General features: G+C 46.1%; 8 non-coding genes across 8 annotated transcripts; 2 read left to right on the top strand and 6 right to left on the bottom strand.

The window, feature by feature from the left end:
- Window positions 1–637: 637 nt before the first annotated feature.
- Window positions 638–726, bottom strand: Trnay-gua (transfer RNA tyrosine (anticodon GUA)). The gene is given in 2 exon segments: window positions 638–673; window positions 690–726. It is a non-coding gene; the product is annotated as a tRNA-Tyr (tRNA).
- Window positions 727–5,898: 5,172 nt separating this feature from the next.
- Window positions 5,899–5,971, top strand: Trnaa-agc (transfer RNA alanine (anticodon AGC)). Its single transcript has one exon. It is a non-coding gene; the product is annotated as a tRNA-Ala (tRNA).
- Window positions 5,972–7,879: 1,908 nt separating this feature from the next.
- Trnay-gua (transfer RNA tyrosine (anticodon GUA)) lies at window positions 7,880–7,968 on the bottom strand. The gene is given in 2 exon segments: window positions 7,880–7,915; window positions 7,932–7,968. It is a non-coding gene; the product is annotated as a tRNA-Tyr (tRNA).
- A 3,608-nt stretch (window positions 7,969–11,576) lies between these two features.
- On the top strand, window positions 11,577–11,649 carry Trnak-cuu (transfer RNA lysine (anticodon CUU)). The gene has a single exon. It is a non-coding gene; the product is annotated as a tRNA-Lys (tRNA).
- Window positions 11,650–12,921: 1,272 nt separating this feature from the next.
- On the bottom strand, window positions 12,922–12,993 carry Trnap-agg (transfer RNA proline (anticodon AGG)). The gene has a single exon. It is a non-coding gene; the product is annotated as a tRNA-Pro (tRNA).
- Window positions 12,994–14,033: 1,040 nt separating this feature from the next.
- Trnai-aau (transfer RNA isoleucine (anticodon AAU)) lies at window positions 14,034–14,107 on the bottom strand. The gene has a single exon. It is a non-coding gene; the product is annotated as a tRNA-Ile (tRNA).
- Window positions 14,108–14,670: 563 nt separating this feature from the next.
- Window positions 14,671–14,742, bottom strand: Trnaa-cgc (transfer RNA alanine (anticodon CGC)). The gene has a single exon. It is a non-coding gene; the product is annotated as a tRNA-Ala (tRNA).
- Window positions 14,743–15,360: 618 nt separating this feature from the next.
- Window positions 15,361–15,438, bottom strand: LOC147826255 (small nucleolar RNA SNORD81). Its single transcript, XR_015439644.1, has one exon. It is a non-coding gene; the product is annotated as a small nucleolar RNA SNORD81 (small nucleolar RNA).
- Window positions 15,439–16,642: the final 1,204 nt, after the last annotated feature.

Below are 16,642 nucleotides of genomic sequence, written 5' to 3'. Positions count from 1 at the left end.
ACAGGGCGAGGTGAGGCGGCGGCATAGGCCCAAGTGTGCTCCGGTCTACGACGCCAGGCGTTGAGCTTCTTAGGAAAGGAACGTCGGGGGTCTAATAAATAACCAGAGCCCGAGTTCTCGCAAGCCTGTTTGATTAATGTTATTAAAGAGAACCCTCTGCCCGTTGTTGCCTGCTCAGACCTTGCTCCACTTCAGTTAACCCCCAAGCCTTCTAAGCATGAAAATAGCGAATGAATGGGTGAACGGAGCTAGGGGGCAGATGGTGCGCGCGTGCCCCTCAGTTGTGTCTGTTCGGTGGCATTTGATGCCATTTTATCTACTTTGTGGAGTCTCCAAAAAGAACATTGAAAGTCTTGTGCAAGGTGCCTATCAAACCCCACACTCATTACCCCTCCTCAACTCGGTGAAAAGTGAATTGAATCTTCCTTCACCGACTATCAGTATGAATTAGGCGACAGTCTGTGAAGAGACCTTTGGTCCGTGTGCATACCATGACCGAAGACCATTGAATTAGTTTCTTAAATCTTGAACCCCACAGTTCAAACGCCAATTACTGCTCACCGTTAAGGTTTGCTTTTTTTGTTTGGTTGCGTTTTTTTTTAAGCTCTCAGGATCGAGGAGCCTTTCAAAAGTTGACTCCTTCGAGCCGGATTCGAACCAGCGACCTAAGGATAACTACAGATAAACACCTACAGTCCTCCGCTCTACCAACTGAGCTATCGAAGGGCACTGGGAAAGCGGCCTTCAAGACATTTTAAATACTTAACTAGTGACTTTTTAGAACATATTCTTGTTAGGAAAATAGGCATACATGAGCAAATTTATTCGCGTATTTATTTATTACAGTATCTAAAACTGATCAGAGCGGTGATCATATACATAGATATAAAAATTCATTCTCTTAAACTTTTAAGATTTGTACCCTTTACTGTATGTTTCACATAGGTCTTAAAATCTAGCACCAGTGTTGTGTGTCCTGCTTCCTTAGGTATAACACCTATGGTCCATCGGCCTTTTGTGCTTGTTATCCTGCTGTTTGGTCTACTTTGCATTTTCCCTCCATGGAAAGTAAATGATAATGCTACAGTCATCCTAAACACAGACAGCTGGATTGTAGACGATTGGACTTGCCATCTTTAAGCGGCGTTACCACCTAGTTAATTTGGGAAACATTGCGGCTCTTCTTTCTAAAGTACAAAGAAAAGTAGAGCTAGGCATAAATGCACTAGACACAAAGCAGAAGTGTTTCGTATGTGCGCGCTTAGGTATTGAATGGCTTACATTACATTACACAAAACTATAGTGAGACAAATACATGAAACATACCTACACCTCAAATCTTAGAAAGGCAAGTGTTTCATTCATGGGTATGCAGTTATGCTTTGCTACCAAGTGTTTGTGGTGGCATTCAAGTTCTGGGGACCTATAACAAATGAACCCTGAAGTTACATGGTGAAACTTTTTCTGGAGGTCATAAAAATTTTAATGCATGAATTATTAAGTTTATGGGAAAGATTTCTGGTGAGTTATCTAAAAAGATCATCTCGTTAAAATTCAGGTGCTCAGTAACTACAGTTTTGGAAAATTAAAATTTTCTTCAAAAGATCCTGTCCAGTGAGTCCCATAAGAAATCTTTGCAGCAATGCTAATACTGCTTAATTCAGTCACTCAGCTCCTTCCCATGAGAAACTAAGAATGTCTGGGAAGTTTCTTTCCAATAATGTGTGCTAACCTAGTGTCACTGTCCAAAGCAGCAGTCTGCTTTCTCACACACACTGCTGAATCTTGGACACCACTGAATCTTGGAAACAGGTGAGCTGTATTTGCCCCATTAACCCACAAGATAGCAGTTTGCACATTCTCTCAAAAAAAGGCTTCGCCAATTTTCAAAAGGGGCAGCAATGAGGCTGGGAAAAAAAAAAAAAGAACCAACATTTTCCCCATCAGCCTCTCATCCAGATGCTACTGGCCTGCTGCTGCTTACTTCTTTTTCTGTCACTGCCTTCTGATGTCTATACAATTTATCTTTTAAGCCTGGACATCTCGTCTACTCTGAAAGAGTAACTGGGTGAATGATAAGGATCTCTGTGTGGTTTGTGGACACTGCAAGGTGCCTAGAACAGCGCCTCTTTTAAGGAGCACTTATTTATTGAATGAATAAGCCACGTTCTTAAATTGAGGATAGCGTCCTAATGGAAGCGCACATCTGAATTAAATGTTATGAGGAGGAAAAACAAGGCAATGAACACCTTCTGCACTTCCGACCGCCGGGTCTTACCTCCCTTCCTACCCACGCAGATTAGGGAATGGGAATAGTAATAGGTAATTTGGAAATCTCCATCCTCAGAAATTTCAAAGTGGAAATTCTTGGGAACCATGGAACACTGCTGTCTATGTCTCTTTTCAAATGCTCTCTACTGTATTTTTCATTCAAATAAGGAAAAAAATAAAGTCTGTCGTCATGTGTTTCAGAACACAAAAGTGTATGAAGCAGTGTAGAGCAGTGGGTGGGGAGAAAGATGCTCGCTTGTGGCCACCGGTTTCAGCCACCGCCTCTCCTGTCTTCCCTTAAAGCCAAGCGAACTTTTGTTGTTCTCTTGACAATATTTTATAATTTTATAATCTTTATCTGTATATGTCACTGTACACACAAAACGCCCTCCTCTTGAAGAGCAAGCGATTGGTTACCGCGGCTGCTCCGACAGGTCCAACTCCGACTGTGGAAGCAGCTCAGGAGCAGGGGTGGCCGCTGCGCCTGGCTCGGGATCTGAGGGTCTGCGTGGGCGCGGCCAGGGGGCGCCCGGGACTTCTCCGAGTCCACAGGGAGGCGCATTCTGTCCTCGCAGCCCGGCCTGCGTCAGCTCAGGACTCCCCTCGCGTCCCTGCCTCGGGAACAGACCTAACCATGCCTTCAGGACCAATCCCCCACCCCCGGGCCCTCGCTACCCCCAGTTCCTTGCTCAGGTCCACATTGCCATCAGTGTCCATCGGGGGTCCCGACACAGTTGTCCACCCCATCTCCACCTCGTTAAAGCACGAAGCTGCCCAGAAGCACAGAAGCGAGCGGCAAGCGTGTGCCCAGTGGTCAGCGGCCGGGGGACACGCTCCCCAGGACAGGTGCCCCCACGCCCTGGGGATCTCAGCGCACGTCTCTGCGCTACTCTTCAACCTCGAGGGAGACAGCGTCCCACTGTCCTCTCCTCCTGGGACACGAGTGAACACTGTTACCCTTCGTCTTTCAGTTCACACTGACCCCTTCTAAACCCATCAGCAGCAGACGAAGTGAGGCGACATCTTAGGTTAGGGTAAATGGTCGGGATGACTGGGGTATTCGGGGTACACGGTGCACAGGGGACTGTGGGTTTATTTGATGGATACGTACCAAGAGGTTTTGCTTTGGGACATATTTGAAATGTTCTCCTGTAAAATTCTTTTAAAAGTACCAAAGTAGCAGAGACTCCAAAGACTGTCGCTCGCGCTCCGCACCCCAGCCGCGCGCGCCTGCACTGAGCGCAGCAGCGCGGGCTGCTTTGCTGGGGGGGGGGGGGGGGTTAGCTCGGAGGACAAGAGACGAGGTCGAGGGTGAAACTGCGTCTGGTCAGCAGTAGAGGGGAAGCAAGAATGGAGTGCATAAGCAGGAGCCGGCAGGGCCCCGGGGAGGGAGGGCGGCAGGGTGCCTAGAGGTACGAATTTCACAAGTGAAAGTCGGGAGGAAAAAGACTTCTACCACGCTGTTTTCCTGCCACTCAGCTGCCCTTCCCTGCAGCAACCAAGTTATAGCTTTCGTACGTATTTTACGTATATAAATAAGGTAACCATGCTTCGTGTTCTAGAAACAGCAGACTGGCTAGTGTGTGTCTAGATCCTTGTTTTTATGAAGATTCGACATTCTTGTTTATGGGAAAAAGCATACTCGTCAAAAGAAGTATCACCGTCCTTCTAGCCAGATTCGAACCAGCGACCTAAGGATCCCTGACACAAAACAACTACACTTCTTTATTCTACCAACTGAGCTATCAAAGGAGGGGTAGGTCCTTTCTTTTTAAGGATTCCAAAAGTAAGATTTGTCCTGAAGGTTTTGATTATATTTAGAGTGTATACACTTAAAAAGTAATATTCTTAGACACTAAAAGTATTCTACATAATGATCTTGGTAGTTGACTTTACAGGGTTACAAATATGAAAAATTTATTGAGTTATAAGATCTCAAGAAATCCATGTGTATCTCAAAACAAACCCTATTAAAATCTTTTGTCCTTCTCTCAATATAGCTGGGGTGAATACTGAATTTTGACAACTGTCCAGTCTGATGACCTCCTTTCTGTCCTGAAAGTGTCTGGGTTTGCTCCATAAGAGATAAGGTTGCCCTAAATATGGACAGAATTGCGAACAGAGCTATCTCTATGCATTTTGGTACCATGGCAACTGTCCTTTCTGAAAACTGAGTGGAACACCGGTAGGTTAAAAATTGGTAAAACTTTAATGTGTATTTTAAGATATTCATAGTATTTGTCCACCTCTGTGGAAACCTAATCCATTGTTATTGGAAAGCAGAACTCCCACCTTTCGGCTAAAAGCCCCAAATGAAACACTTCAGGTTTACAGTCCGCCAAAGCCCAATTCAGACTTCTGAGCTATGCTGTTGGGCACCTGAACCAATAGAATCCTAGGAAATAATTTTAAAAGGGTTAATAAAGGCTAAACAGGTTTAATTCTCTCCAGGGACAAGTGAGGAGAAAGAACCCAGAAGGTGGTGCAAAGCAGACCTTGAGCCAAGTCTTGGGATGAATAGCAGGTTTCTATGCACACTTTAAACTTCTGAGTGCTGAATTCTCTCATCATCTTAGAGGAGAGGGCTTCCTCTCATAGAACCATCTGCTTCTTGTCAGCCTTGATCATAATGAACAGGCATGAGAAACGCCAGTATTAAGGGCAGTCTAAAGGTCTCGGTATACCCTGCTCAGCTTCTTAAATAAACGTTTTGTCATCTCAGTTTCAGGTCTCATCAGGTTACCCCAATTTCATTGAAACTAGAAAATAAACGAAACAGAGGAAGCCCCTTCTGATTGGATTTCAAGGAAAGAAGCCATTGGAGGTGCAGGTATGAGTGAGGACCTTCAGGCGATGCCCCTGCAAGGCCCAGCGGTACCCCCTTCACAACTGGCATAGCTGACCCATATCTAGCACTTAGCTCCTGGTGCTGTATGAACTTGGTGCTCAGTGGGCTCAGAAGACACAAAGGCAACTACTGCTTTAATCTTTTTAGAAGGACTCGGGCTCTGAGTTTGCAGTCATAAATATATTCGCTTTTCTTTGTGGATATTTACTTAGAGAAATTACTTGTACAACCCTGGCAATCGGGGCCTACAGAAGCCAGAATAAAGTTAAATGGGACTAAGGCCTCCTCGTGGCCACGAAACCCTAGGCGGTGTCAAAGAAAGCCAGACAAGCCAATTTTAAAGGACAGTCATAGACGCGTTGTGACTGCACAATCTGATTGCTGGGCCGGCTGAGTTGATCCCGGTGCGGGGATGTCTGGGAATTATTGTGCAGGCCGACGCCAGACCTCCATCCCTTGAGAACCTTGACTGAATTCTCAATGACTGAATCCTGTTTCCTTCCGGTACCCGAGTTCCTCAGATCAGATCCCGGCATCGCAGTCTTGTGCAACCTCGAGGCAGATGTATCGTGGACTCCGCGCGAGGGTCCCCTGCACACCGTGGCCCTTGCAGGTCCTGATGCGGAGCGCGGAAGAGGCTGTGGCCATGCGGAGGGCAGTAGTGGTCTGGGACCGCACTGCTTCCTGTTGGTTAGGGAAGGGTCAACTGAGCGACAGTGAGGCCTGAATTGCTTCCAGATCTCAGAAAGAGCAAAGACTGTAAATAAGTGCCACCAGATGGGGAATTAGCTCAAATGGTAGAGCGCTCGCTTAGCATGCGAGAGGTAGCGGGATCGATGCCCGCATTCTCCAGTTTTACAACCCTCGGTCCTTTTCCCCATCTTTCTGATAATGTCTTGCTAAAACGCAAGCAGCTAACACGCGTCCACTTTGTGGCACCAACTCTGCATTTCCTTCAACAGAGCTCGCTCGGGATGTGCTCATCGCCCCTGAGCCATGTATAACCTGTGCTTTCCTCTTCTTCGGACAGAGACCCACAGGGCTGAGGTCTGCGGATAGCCTTCACGTTTTGCAGATCTAGTTTGGTTCCTACCAAGTGGATTTGCTTATTTATGTCCCAGATACTACGTTTTATTCACAGAATCTGTTCCCCTTGTGTCTAGTGTATTGAGGACACCTCATATTCTGACATCGGCAGCAAATCCAGCCCCATTTTTTTTTTAAAATCTGCATTGGCTGTTTTATTGAGGGGCTCGTGATCGTTGACTGACAGCTGTCTCCAAAGCAGCCCTGCCTCCCTTACAAAAGCAACCAGAGATGAGATGGGGCCGGTTAGGGCAGGGGAGCTGGCTCGCTCTGCCAGGGGCGCCGGGGAAGGAGGGCTTCGACTCCAAGGCCGCGGGCACACGGGCGGACTCCTGTTGAGGAGGCTGGAGAAGTCCTGCACCCATCTCCTGACCCTCCAGGATACCAGGAAAATTCCCCTCATGGAAACCGGAGCCCAAAGCTAGGGAGGCTGGGGCGGAAGAGGGAGCAGCCAAGTGAGCCCCAGTCGGGGCCCTCGCAGCCCCATTTCTTAACGAGACGGCTGGAGCGCCAAAGCTGCTAGTGTGTGTGTGTGTGTTGGGGCGGGGGGGGGCTGGTTTTTCCCACTCTCTCCCTCCTTGAGAATCACCTAATTGGAGTCGCGTGGGGCGAGTGCGGGGCTGCTGCAGGCTCTGGAACGCTCAGGAAACGGCCCTGAGCATGGGGGCAGGAAGCAGCGCGCTGCGGAACCCGTGTGGGGTGGGATGTACTGTAGTGTGGGAAAGCTCATCTGGGATGACCTCAGGAACCACCCATCCGAAGCCCAGACCTTGTCTTTGCATCATCGTTTTTCTCTTACCCCCACTCCCTCTCCGAAAAGGCAAGATGGAATTTGCCATTTCCTTTGTCTTTGATGAAACATCTGTCACCCCAGACTCTCCAATAGGAGTCTGAGATCACGTTTCTAAGAGGGGGATTAATTTAATGAATCGTCTCAAATTTAGCAGAAGTGTTCTGTTGAAATCTTTACCTCTTGGTTCCTCACATGCATAGGAAATCTTGTCCACTTTCCCTGCGGGCCCGCTCCCCCATAATCATTTGTCTTCTAGCAGTGTTTTCTGAACCTTGCAGGCCGTTTCAAAGTACCGGGGGAGTTTTTAAATTGCCACGGGTTGGGTCTCAACTCCAAAGTGATCACAAGCATAGGTGCGTTGTAAAACTCTCCCCGGGTGATTCTGATTTGCGCCTAGTTTTCTAGGATATGGGGCTGAAACAGCCAAGATGTGACACGCGGGGACGTTAGACCCTGTGAATTTCCTCTCGACTGGAAAGTGATGCTCCGCTAGGTGGCAAAGCGCACTCGAGCTCCAGCTGACCACTAGGGGGCGCGCGTGTCCCGTGGATTCCCAACGGCAGCGCTGCTCTTCAATCGACCCTCCCCGGCTCGGAAGCTGCAGTCGAGGGGTGCAGACCCTTCTCTGGACCACCGGCCCAGTGAGCCTGCCTCTGATCCACTTTGTCCGGGGCGGAGAGCTCTCTTAATTGTTAAATTATGTTAACAATGAAGTCGAAGTGCGATCGCTATTTAAAATAGCTAAAGGGGATTTAAAAATTTTTGAGAGATCGGCTGCACATCGAGAATCGTTTTAAACTGATGTTGAAGGTATGAGTAACTGGGATATGCTTTTCTGTGGTTAGGGGATAAGACTCGCAAAAAAAAAGGAAAAGGTAAGTTCCTTCGAGCCGGATTCGAACCAGCGACCTAAGGATACCTGAAACATAGCCACTACAGTCCTCCGCTCTACCAACTGAGCTATCGAAGGACTTACGCTACGCCGTTCTTCCGCTGGAGAAGCCATCTCTGCATGGCGGGGAGCGCAACACCCGCGGTCCCACAGCCCGCCGTCTACGCGCTGTAACTTCTCACTCCCAAGGAACACCAGAGTATGGCTGCTCACGACTTTGCAGAAGAAAACAAACACTTATAAATGCTCTAATCTTCAATGTCAGCGAGGTAATTAATAGGAAGAAGAGGAGAAAGAAAAAGACAAATGAAACTTTTCAACACATACTAAGATGTGCTCGAAACGACATCAGTCCCTGTGGACAAACCAGATCATCATCACGTTAATTCTTAACTCAGCAAAAGCCTGTCTATGTGGAGCTAAAACAATGTATTTTTAAATTTTCGATCTCAATACACGTAGAAAACAGTGTCGCTCAAATACGTGTTAATTTCGTAGAGTGAAGAGCTTCTCTAGTTTCCTGTGACTGTCTGAAGCTCAGAACTGCTGTCACTCTCCCTTGATGTGAAGAAGTTTAGGGACAGCTGACATCAGAAGCCTGTTTCATTCTTCTTCAAATTTCGTTAGAGATCATGATGTTTTTACACAATGGAGCCGCACCTGTCAGGCAAGTGACATCCCCACCACCACCACCACGAGGAGGTAGAGCCTGAGACCAGCCTTCTATGACACAGAGACGATTTTTTTTCCTGAACAAGAATTAAAAGCAGATGAGTAATGATTATTATTCTTTGAACTTGGCCGTAATCTCTTCAAGTCTTTGTGAAACATCTGCCTGGGGCCTGACTGAATGGACTAAATAGAACATTCCATCTTCTCCCCAACTCCAGATGAATGAGAGTTACTATTTTATAAATATATCTAGTATTATCCGTTTTGTCAATATACATTTTTCAAAGGTTAAATGTGTGATTCTGGTACAAATATAAAATAAGCATTTGTCAAAAGATTTAATTCATTAACGAGAGACTGGTACTACTTCTTCCACTCAAATCCTAGGAGTTTTTACTGAAGCAGAAAGCAAAAGGCTTTACCCTTTATCAGACTCCTATGCTCAGATTTTAATTAATTTAATCTGTAGACTGCAAAATTAGTGGGCTGGGTTAATTTTTCATTGCTACATCACAATTTATGCCGCTTTCCAAGAGATTACACCCTCAAATCTAGTCAGTGCCCAGAAGAGCTCTGGAACGACTTCTGAAGCTGGCTGAGGTCATTTGTTCCATGTGGAACAAATTCCTTTTTGTAATGCACAGGCCGACTGGCTCTGGTAACTGCTCTGGAGTTGAACACTTCTCTACTTTACCTGCGACCCAGCCTCTGGCAGGCCTCCAGGTCAGCCCCAGAAAGAAGACTAAGCCCCTGAATTCCTGTCTCCTCTTTATACCTCTTAACTGCCAAGTCTCCCTAAAGGACACTGGCCCACACAAAAGGCAGTTGCTCACCTTCCCTACACAGACTAAAATAGAACAAAAACAGGCCAGATTGTGATTGTATCGGCCTGTGTCCTTTCAGAAACTGACCTTCTACATTCAGAACTATTTCTATACTGACATGTTCCAGCAGGCAGCCCCTCAAAGTATTGTCTTCTTGGCTTTTTTTTTTCTTCTCTTGCTCAGTCTCATACCAGTCAAGTTTCACCAATGATCAAAGCATCTACAGAAGGCTTTCAGATTATTTGTCCTAAAGAAAGTCATCATAAGATGCTTTTAAGTCAATTCAACACCATTTGCTGAACATGCTGTGTGCATAAAAGATTGTGTTAATTGTTATAAAGAAAATACTGCTAAATCATTCAACAAATATTCAAGCACCTACCATGTGCCAGGCCAGTTTTCCCTGAATTCCAAACTGTCATAAGATGTTTTGTTTGGTTAGTTGTTTTGTCCTCCTGCTAAGAAATGATTTGTATTCCCCTAAAATTCATAGCCTTAGCCCTCAGTGTGCCTGTTTTGGGAGGAAGGAAGTAATTAAGATTACCAAAAGGCTGGAGCCCTGATCCAGTAGGACTGTGCCCTTTTTCCTCCTCCCTCCCCCAAACACCTATGAAAGGAGAAAGTGAGTGTTTGGCACCCAGGAAGAAGCCCTCCCAGAAACCAAGGCAAAAACCACTTTGATCTTAGGTCTCCCATGCTCTAGAACTATGAGAAAATGGATTTCTGTTCTTTAAGCCACCCAGTCTGTAGTCTTTCGTTAGGGCAAACTGAGCAGACCACTAAGGCAACCCGCATGCCCTTTTCACCTTCTCTGATCCAGGACTCTGCAGTTTAAGGTGAGGATTACGTGAAGAGTCAGGTTAGCTGGCGCTCTGAAACAAGCCCAGGGCTGGTTTTGGCCTTGGAGATGTCATGGGTATTGGATTCAGGAGAAAATTCCATTGTTATTAAGTATTCCAATCCATTTTTTAACAATACAGCCAAGGGGCCTTTAGAAACAGGAAAAAAGCAGTTCATTCACCTAGCATGCACGATGTCCTGCATTTAATCCTCAATACACACACATACACACACAGACACACACAGACACACACACACACACACACACACGTGCACAAAATAAACCTGAAATCCAGTAAATCCATTCACATTAAAACATATGGTTACTAAAATCGCCAATACTGTTCAGATACCTCTTTATTGTTCTTATAGTACTCAGGAAACCAGTATTAAGCAGAGGTTGCTAATGAGCAAAAAGAGCTCATGCTTTGCAGTGGGACATTGGGCTTACTAATAACCACGACACGACAAGAAATCCTTCATGATGATTCTTCATGATGATCTGTAGACTATTCATATGAATGTTTTTGTGTTTTAGGCTTCACTTGGTAAACACAGGTAATTTTTAAATTATCTGTGCCATCGCCATCATGTATTTTTTCAGTCACTCCAAGCACCTTCATTTCTCAATGCCAGGCAGTTTATATAAATCCAAGGACTTCACTTTTGTTAAATCGGTCCATTCGCCCAGTAGGTATGTGGCAGCTTTCTTGGAGACTGAGTAGCATGTACATGTTGTGTCTGTGTTTTCATTTCAAACATCCAGCGCCGAAAAGGCACTTGATGAAAATGTGTTCATCAATTGATTTGAAAGATACCTTGTCTCCTCTAAAGCCTTTCTAACAAAAAGCCTAATTTTGTGTGGTTTTCATGATGGTCCCTTAACGCTGGAGCCAAAAAAGAGGGAGGGGTTAGGGGTAACAGAAGGTGAGCAGAAAGGCTCGTGGATCACAGGGGCCTTGAATGTTGACTGGGCTTGAGGGCCCAGGCTGCTTGGGACCATGCTCAGAGCCGAGCTGGGAACCAGGCCTGGAGCTGTGGGAACTCCATTTTGAGGTCACCTGAACAGCCACAGCGCCCAGAGACCCAATTCTCACAGATTCGGATACACCTGGTGGTGCTAACACAAGCTGGGGAAAAACTGTGGAAATATAAATAAATATAAATAAACAGGTGGAATGCACACTAATAATTGTGTGTAATATTTTTACTCGTCTAATTTCATCTCATCTGATCTATAAAACTAAAATAAACTGTCAACCAGATAGAAATAAAATTACACATTTCTTAATTTTCCAAAGAACATGAGCTAGTCTATTGATACCCTGGAGAAAACGAGGTCACACAGGTGCCCGGCTAGCTCAGTCGGTAGAGCATGAGACTCTTAATCTCAGGGTCGTGGGTTCGAGCCCCACGTTGGGCGTAGGCTTTTTTCCTTCAGTCCATCTTCCACTGCTTTAAGTAAATTTCATCTTTACACACTCTCACTAAGAATCTTCAGTACAGGCTGCTCTACTGCTGTCAAGCAAGAGACCTTTTTAGAACCAATTACTAAGCGGGGGATCTGGGAATCACCGTGAGTGGCTCAATTCCGCCCTGCTCGGTAACTCTTGCAGGTTGGCCTCAGCGCCCCCTGGCGGGGGTGCCTTTTTCCCGCCTTTCAGAGGAGTGAAACCAGGGATTTAAACCTTCCCTGTGCGGTCTTTCCGCGGATCCGTGGTAGACCCAGGGCTTGGAGTCTGAATACTGAGCAAGTTCCTCAGGTGACTCCGAAGCACAAACCCTGCCAAGAAAGTTTCGGATGCAGAGAGAAAGGTGCAGCCGTGTTACAGAAGGCAAAATCAGAGCCAGGGAACAGGGCGAGAGGCACAGGCTTGGAGGCTGGGTTTGAGAATGGCAACTCTGCCTTCCCGCCCAGCCAGTGTCCTGCTCATGGAATCAACTACACTCTCATTTCAGCCCCTTCTGACTTCCATCCGGACTGCACGGCTGACCTCTCCACAGCAACATCATTTCAACCTGTCTTCCCTTCACACAGCCCTGTGCTTTTCTCCCTGCTTCCCGTTCATTCTGTCATTGAGGCAGACACAGGGATTTTATGTCAATAAAAAGTATCTCACGATCCCGCGATTTTCTTGTTTTATTAGCGCTGGCCTCAAAAGTGCGTTGAGCACAGCACTGAACAGACGCCTGCGTGCAGAACGCCCCTGGCCTGGCCCCAGGAGGAGCGGGGAGGCTTTGTCCTCCGGGAGGCCGCAGAGCCCGGGGCTCCGGCGAGAGGGCAGCCATGCAGTCGGCGCCAAGCGGCCCGGGTGACGGCTCTGGCACCCCGGCTCGTCACCCAGCACCTGCTCTTCCCGTTTGAGCCCCTTCTCTGAGATAGTGAGTGAATAGTAGATGTCGGGGCTTGAACACCCATCTGTACAACTATAGCCGCGGAGTGGGGACTTTCACAAGACTCAGAGGCACCCGCCTTGTGAAGACAATTTAAAAATGGATAAGAGAAGTCAGGATCAAAAACTTTCCTATTTTAATTAGAAGACATTTCAAGTCGAATCCTAGGACCCAGCCTGACAAGGGTGAATTGTCTGTACGTGAAGACACAGGTCAGAGGTACCCAGTCAGTTTGTAGGAGAACTTTTCACTTTTTTAATTCTGTCACAGGAAGCAGAGTTGGAGTTAAGACTCAAAACTCGGGCTCGTCCGGGATTTGAACCCGGGACCTCTCGCACCCTAAGCGAGAATCATACCCCTAGACCAACGAGCCTCACGCTGCGAGTCGCTCGGTGGGAATTTTAAATACTTAATGAGCTCTCTTTCGCCTATGTATTTAAATTGCAGTTGATATTATCTTTCTTTTTCCTTTTCCTTCAAAATAAAACCAAGCCGGTGCTGTTCTCAGGACCGCCCTGGACATTCCCTCAAATATTTTTAAGAAATCCCCGCCTTTCAAGAGCACTTGGCCCGTCTTTCTAAGAGAAAGAACAGTGTTGCTGGTTTAAAAAGGAAAAATCTGGGTTCTTCCTCAAATCCACGGAACATCTAAAGACGAGACCGGAAATCTGCGTTTCTGATAGCGCCGGAGCTGGCACTCAAGTGCAATGCGAAGCTCGTGGGAACGCTGCGCCCTGTTCCCAAACCCGAGTGGAGCTCGTGGCTCGACTTTGGCATTTCCCACGGAAAATAGACAGCTGAACACGCAACAGAGGTCGTGAATAAATGAAGAAAATCAGCTGTACCGGCAGTGTGGGCAGAGGGTCCGCGATGAGGTCCTGAAAGTAGGTTCCGTTGGGAAAGAAGTTGAGTCTCGAGGCGACACCTCCAGAGGTGGCCCGAGCGGAGACCCTGGCCTCGGCTGACCCGGACAGTACCTTTGCACAGTGAGGAACGCGCACTCCTGTAACAGGGCTTCGTCTCTTCTAAGCTGAAAAATCAACATAGGAAGATGTCTCTTGTTGAGGCATGGGTGCTCTGGCCGGCTTCGAGGCAGTGACAGCTCCTGTTCACAGGGACCTCGCCCCCAGTGACCAAGACTCACTGCGCAGGTCGATGACACCATTTTTCCTTCTAATGAATGCAGTCTAACCCTTAAGAAAACCCGCGGCTCTTCTGCTTCTCCATGGCACACTTTTTGGAGCACTGCGACTTGCGAGGACTGACCCCCCTAGGACCGATGTACTAGTGGCAAAGTGTTATCTACGAAGGTTCAGCAGTCCGTTTGGGACAGTAGTCCTTGGAGACAATTTGTTTCTCTGTCTCAAAAAAAAAAGGAGCCAGTTAACTGGAAGTAGAAATACGAAAAGTAAGTGGCCCGTACGGGGATCGAACCCGCGACCTTGGCGTTATTAGCACCACGCTCTAACCAACTGAGCTAACCGGCCAGCTTGTAAAAAACGTCCTTTCCAAACCTTTATAATAATTGATTCACTTTGCGACTCTCCTTCCCCTTTCCTTTCTTCTGAGAAGTTGGATTTGCTTTCACCAAGCTGGATTTTGTTCATTTCCTAATATCTGACCTAATTTTTTTCGTTCTATGACTCACAAGACAAAAAACACTCCATTCCTCTTGGTGCCACTGAGCTACATCCCCGGCCTTCCTTTCCTTTTTCCGTGTTCTCAAACTAAGATTATTTCTGCCTTAAGGACCAGCCAGATACCACACACAGCCATGCATCAGTAGGTTCCGAACAGTTTTCCAGGTTATTGCCTTGCTCCCTCTGCCCTGGGTGTGTTTTTCTATGATCCCAATTCCACTTGTTTCAGAGAAAGATCTCAAAATACCTCGACGCAATAGTGTTTCCCTCGCCACATATACAGTTCTGAACGCAGTAGCTAAAACAGTACTATAGAAAATGAATGAAACTGATGACATGAAGCACAGCAATTTGAAGTTTAAAATACGTAGAGAATATTTGATTTGTGTTGGCTGCCCGAAAAGAATACCTGGAGATGCCGGGGATCGAACCCGGGGCCTCATACATGCGAAGCATGCGCTCTACCACTGAGCTACATCCCCAGCCCTTGCGGTGAGCTCTTTGCTGCTGTCCCCAGTTCTTTGACACCAGTTTTCCCCTCCTGAAACTAAGATTTACAAATGTTGTAGCTAAACTTTTCTTTGTACAACAGAACCCTGAAATGGTCAGGTGCAGGATTCATCGGCTTTCCAAACGGAGGGAGTCTTGCAGTCTTCAGCCATTCGTCAAAACACAACCAGAAAAAAAAAAAAAAGAAAATGAAAGATATTCATTTTAAAAAAAACAAAAACACAACCAGAAGACGGATGGACTGACCAGGAGAGTGGAGTAACTGTTTTTAAAACTTTCTTTCCTTTCACCTTTTCTTCAAAAGCAGCTAAAGCCAAGCACTCCTGAACCGAACAGCTTCTCCGTCGAACCTTTCACATTCAGGTGTTCAAAGTGATCCGATCACTTGTACAAGCATCAGCAAGGGCTCATCTGGGGTTTTGAGGGGTTTGGTGGTGGTGGTGGTGGTGGTAGTTTCACTTTGTTTTTTGTTTTCTTTGACAGTTTGCAGAGATGCGTTAAAATTGACATGTTTAATCTGCTGCCTGCAATAAAGACACTACTTTTGACCCTGTTTCCAGATTTCAACTCCAACAATTCTTGGGGAACACACGAACATCAGATCTTTGGTCATCATTAAGTAATCAGTGAGAGGGTTCAAGTTGAAGTGAGATCATTGTGTAGTTGGCTGACTTTTCCAAGTGTTATTTTGGTCCTGCATATAGAAGGCTTGTGCTATTTCCCTGGGCCAGGAATTGAGGTGAGCATCCTGTTAGTTCTTAATTACATTGAAGTCTGCATAGCATATAGTATTATCAGTCCCATTTCAGGATGCAAACAATTCATGTATCAGATAGCCATTAAGTGACACTCTATTACATTAACAAACCTTATGTTTTCATTCTTCACCAATCTTCTAGTCTCTAAACCTGCATGTTCATTTCTCTCCCTCAGCTTGGCCATCTCTAAACATCTGAAACTCAGCTACTGAAAAGATAATCCATTGTTGAGAGATGATTCTCCCTGGGTCTCACATTTTCTTATGTCTTGTCAATGAGGAACTGACTTCTCTTTGTTCTGAACTATTTTTTCCAAAGATAATTACATAACAAACAGCTTGTAAGAGAGCAACATTTCCAGAGCAACGGGCAGGCATATTTACTGCCAGTTACACGAAAGCTGGCATTTCCAAATTTGGAGTCCACTCCTGTAACTCAACCAGCTGCTGGTGTAGGTGTAAACCCACAGGGATGCATTGCTCATCTACATTTTAAATATTTAAGAAGGAAGGATGCAGGGAATTGTGTGAAAATCTTTCCTTTTCTAAGCTGGTCCTACAGCTCAGAGACTTTTGCCACTTCTCGTGGGAACTAAGGCAAGTGTCTTAAACTACTTTTTGTTTCGTTTTGTTTTGCTTAGCAAAATGGACAGCTGCTCCACTTCATCCTAGATAGTGCTGGTTTCTAGGCCTGAATAAAACAGCACATTTTATTGTCAGGAAACTTCCATATCCAGGGTTACCACTGAATTCAACCATTCAAAGGCTGACTACACAGAGGTTTTTGTGAAATTCAAATCTCATCAGCTTTTTCCCCAGGCCTAAAACTTTCAAAACAAACAAGATAACACCTGAAATCTTTTGCAAGGGAAAGAATGCCCTGCTGAACTGGCTTTGCCTTTGGTGGTACATTTCCCCCACATCCCCTTTCCTTCGGTTGCTTCCATATGCAACTTCAGTTTAATCTGTTGCCTCCAGGCCTCTTCTAGTTCTTCTCATCAAAGTCAAGTTTAGAATTAAATCTGCTTTGTTTCGTTTTCTTGAGACAGGGAATTGCTAATATAGTTCAGACTGGCCTTGAACTCACTGTGGAGCCCAGGATGGCTTGAACAGGC

This window comes from Heterocephalus glaber, unplaced genomic scaffold, assembly GCF_053883595.1.
Source record: "Heterocephalus glaber isolate CG9 unplaced genomic scaffold, H.glaber_assembly_v1.0 deba00001472, whole genome shotgun sequence".
Taxonomy (NCBI): domain Eukaryota; kingdom Metazoa; phylum Chordata; class Mammalia; order Rodentia; family Bathyergidae; genus Heterocephalus; species Heterocephalus glaber.
This window is presented reverse-complemented; position numbering and strand designations above follow the sequence as displayed.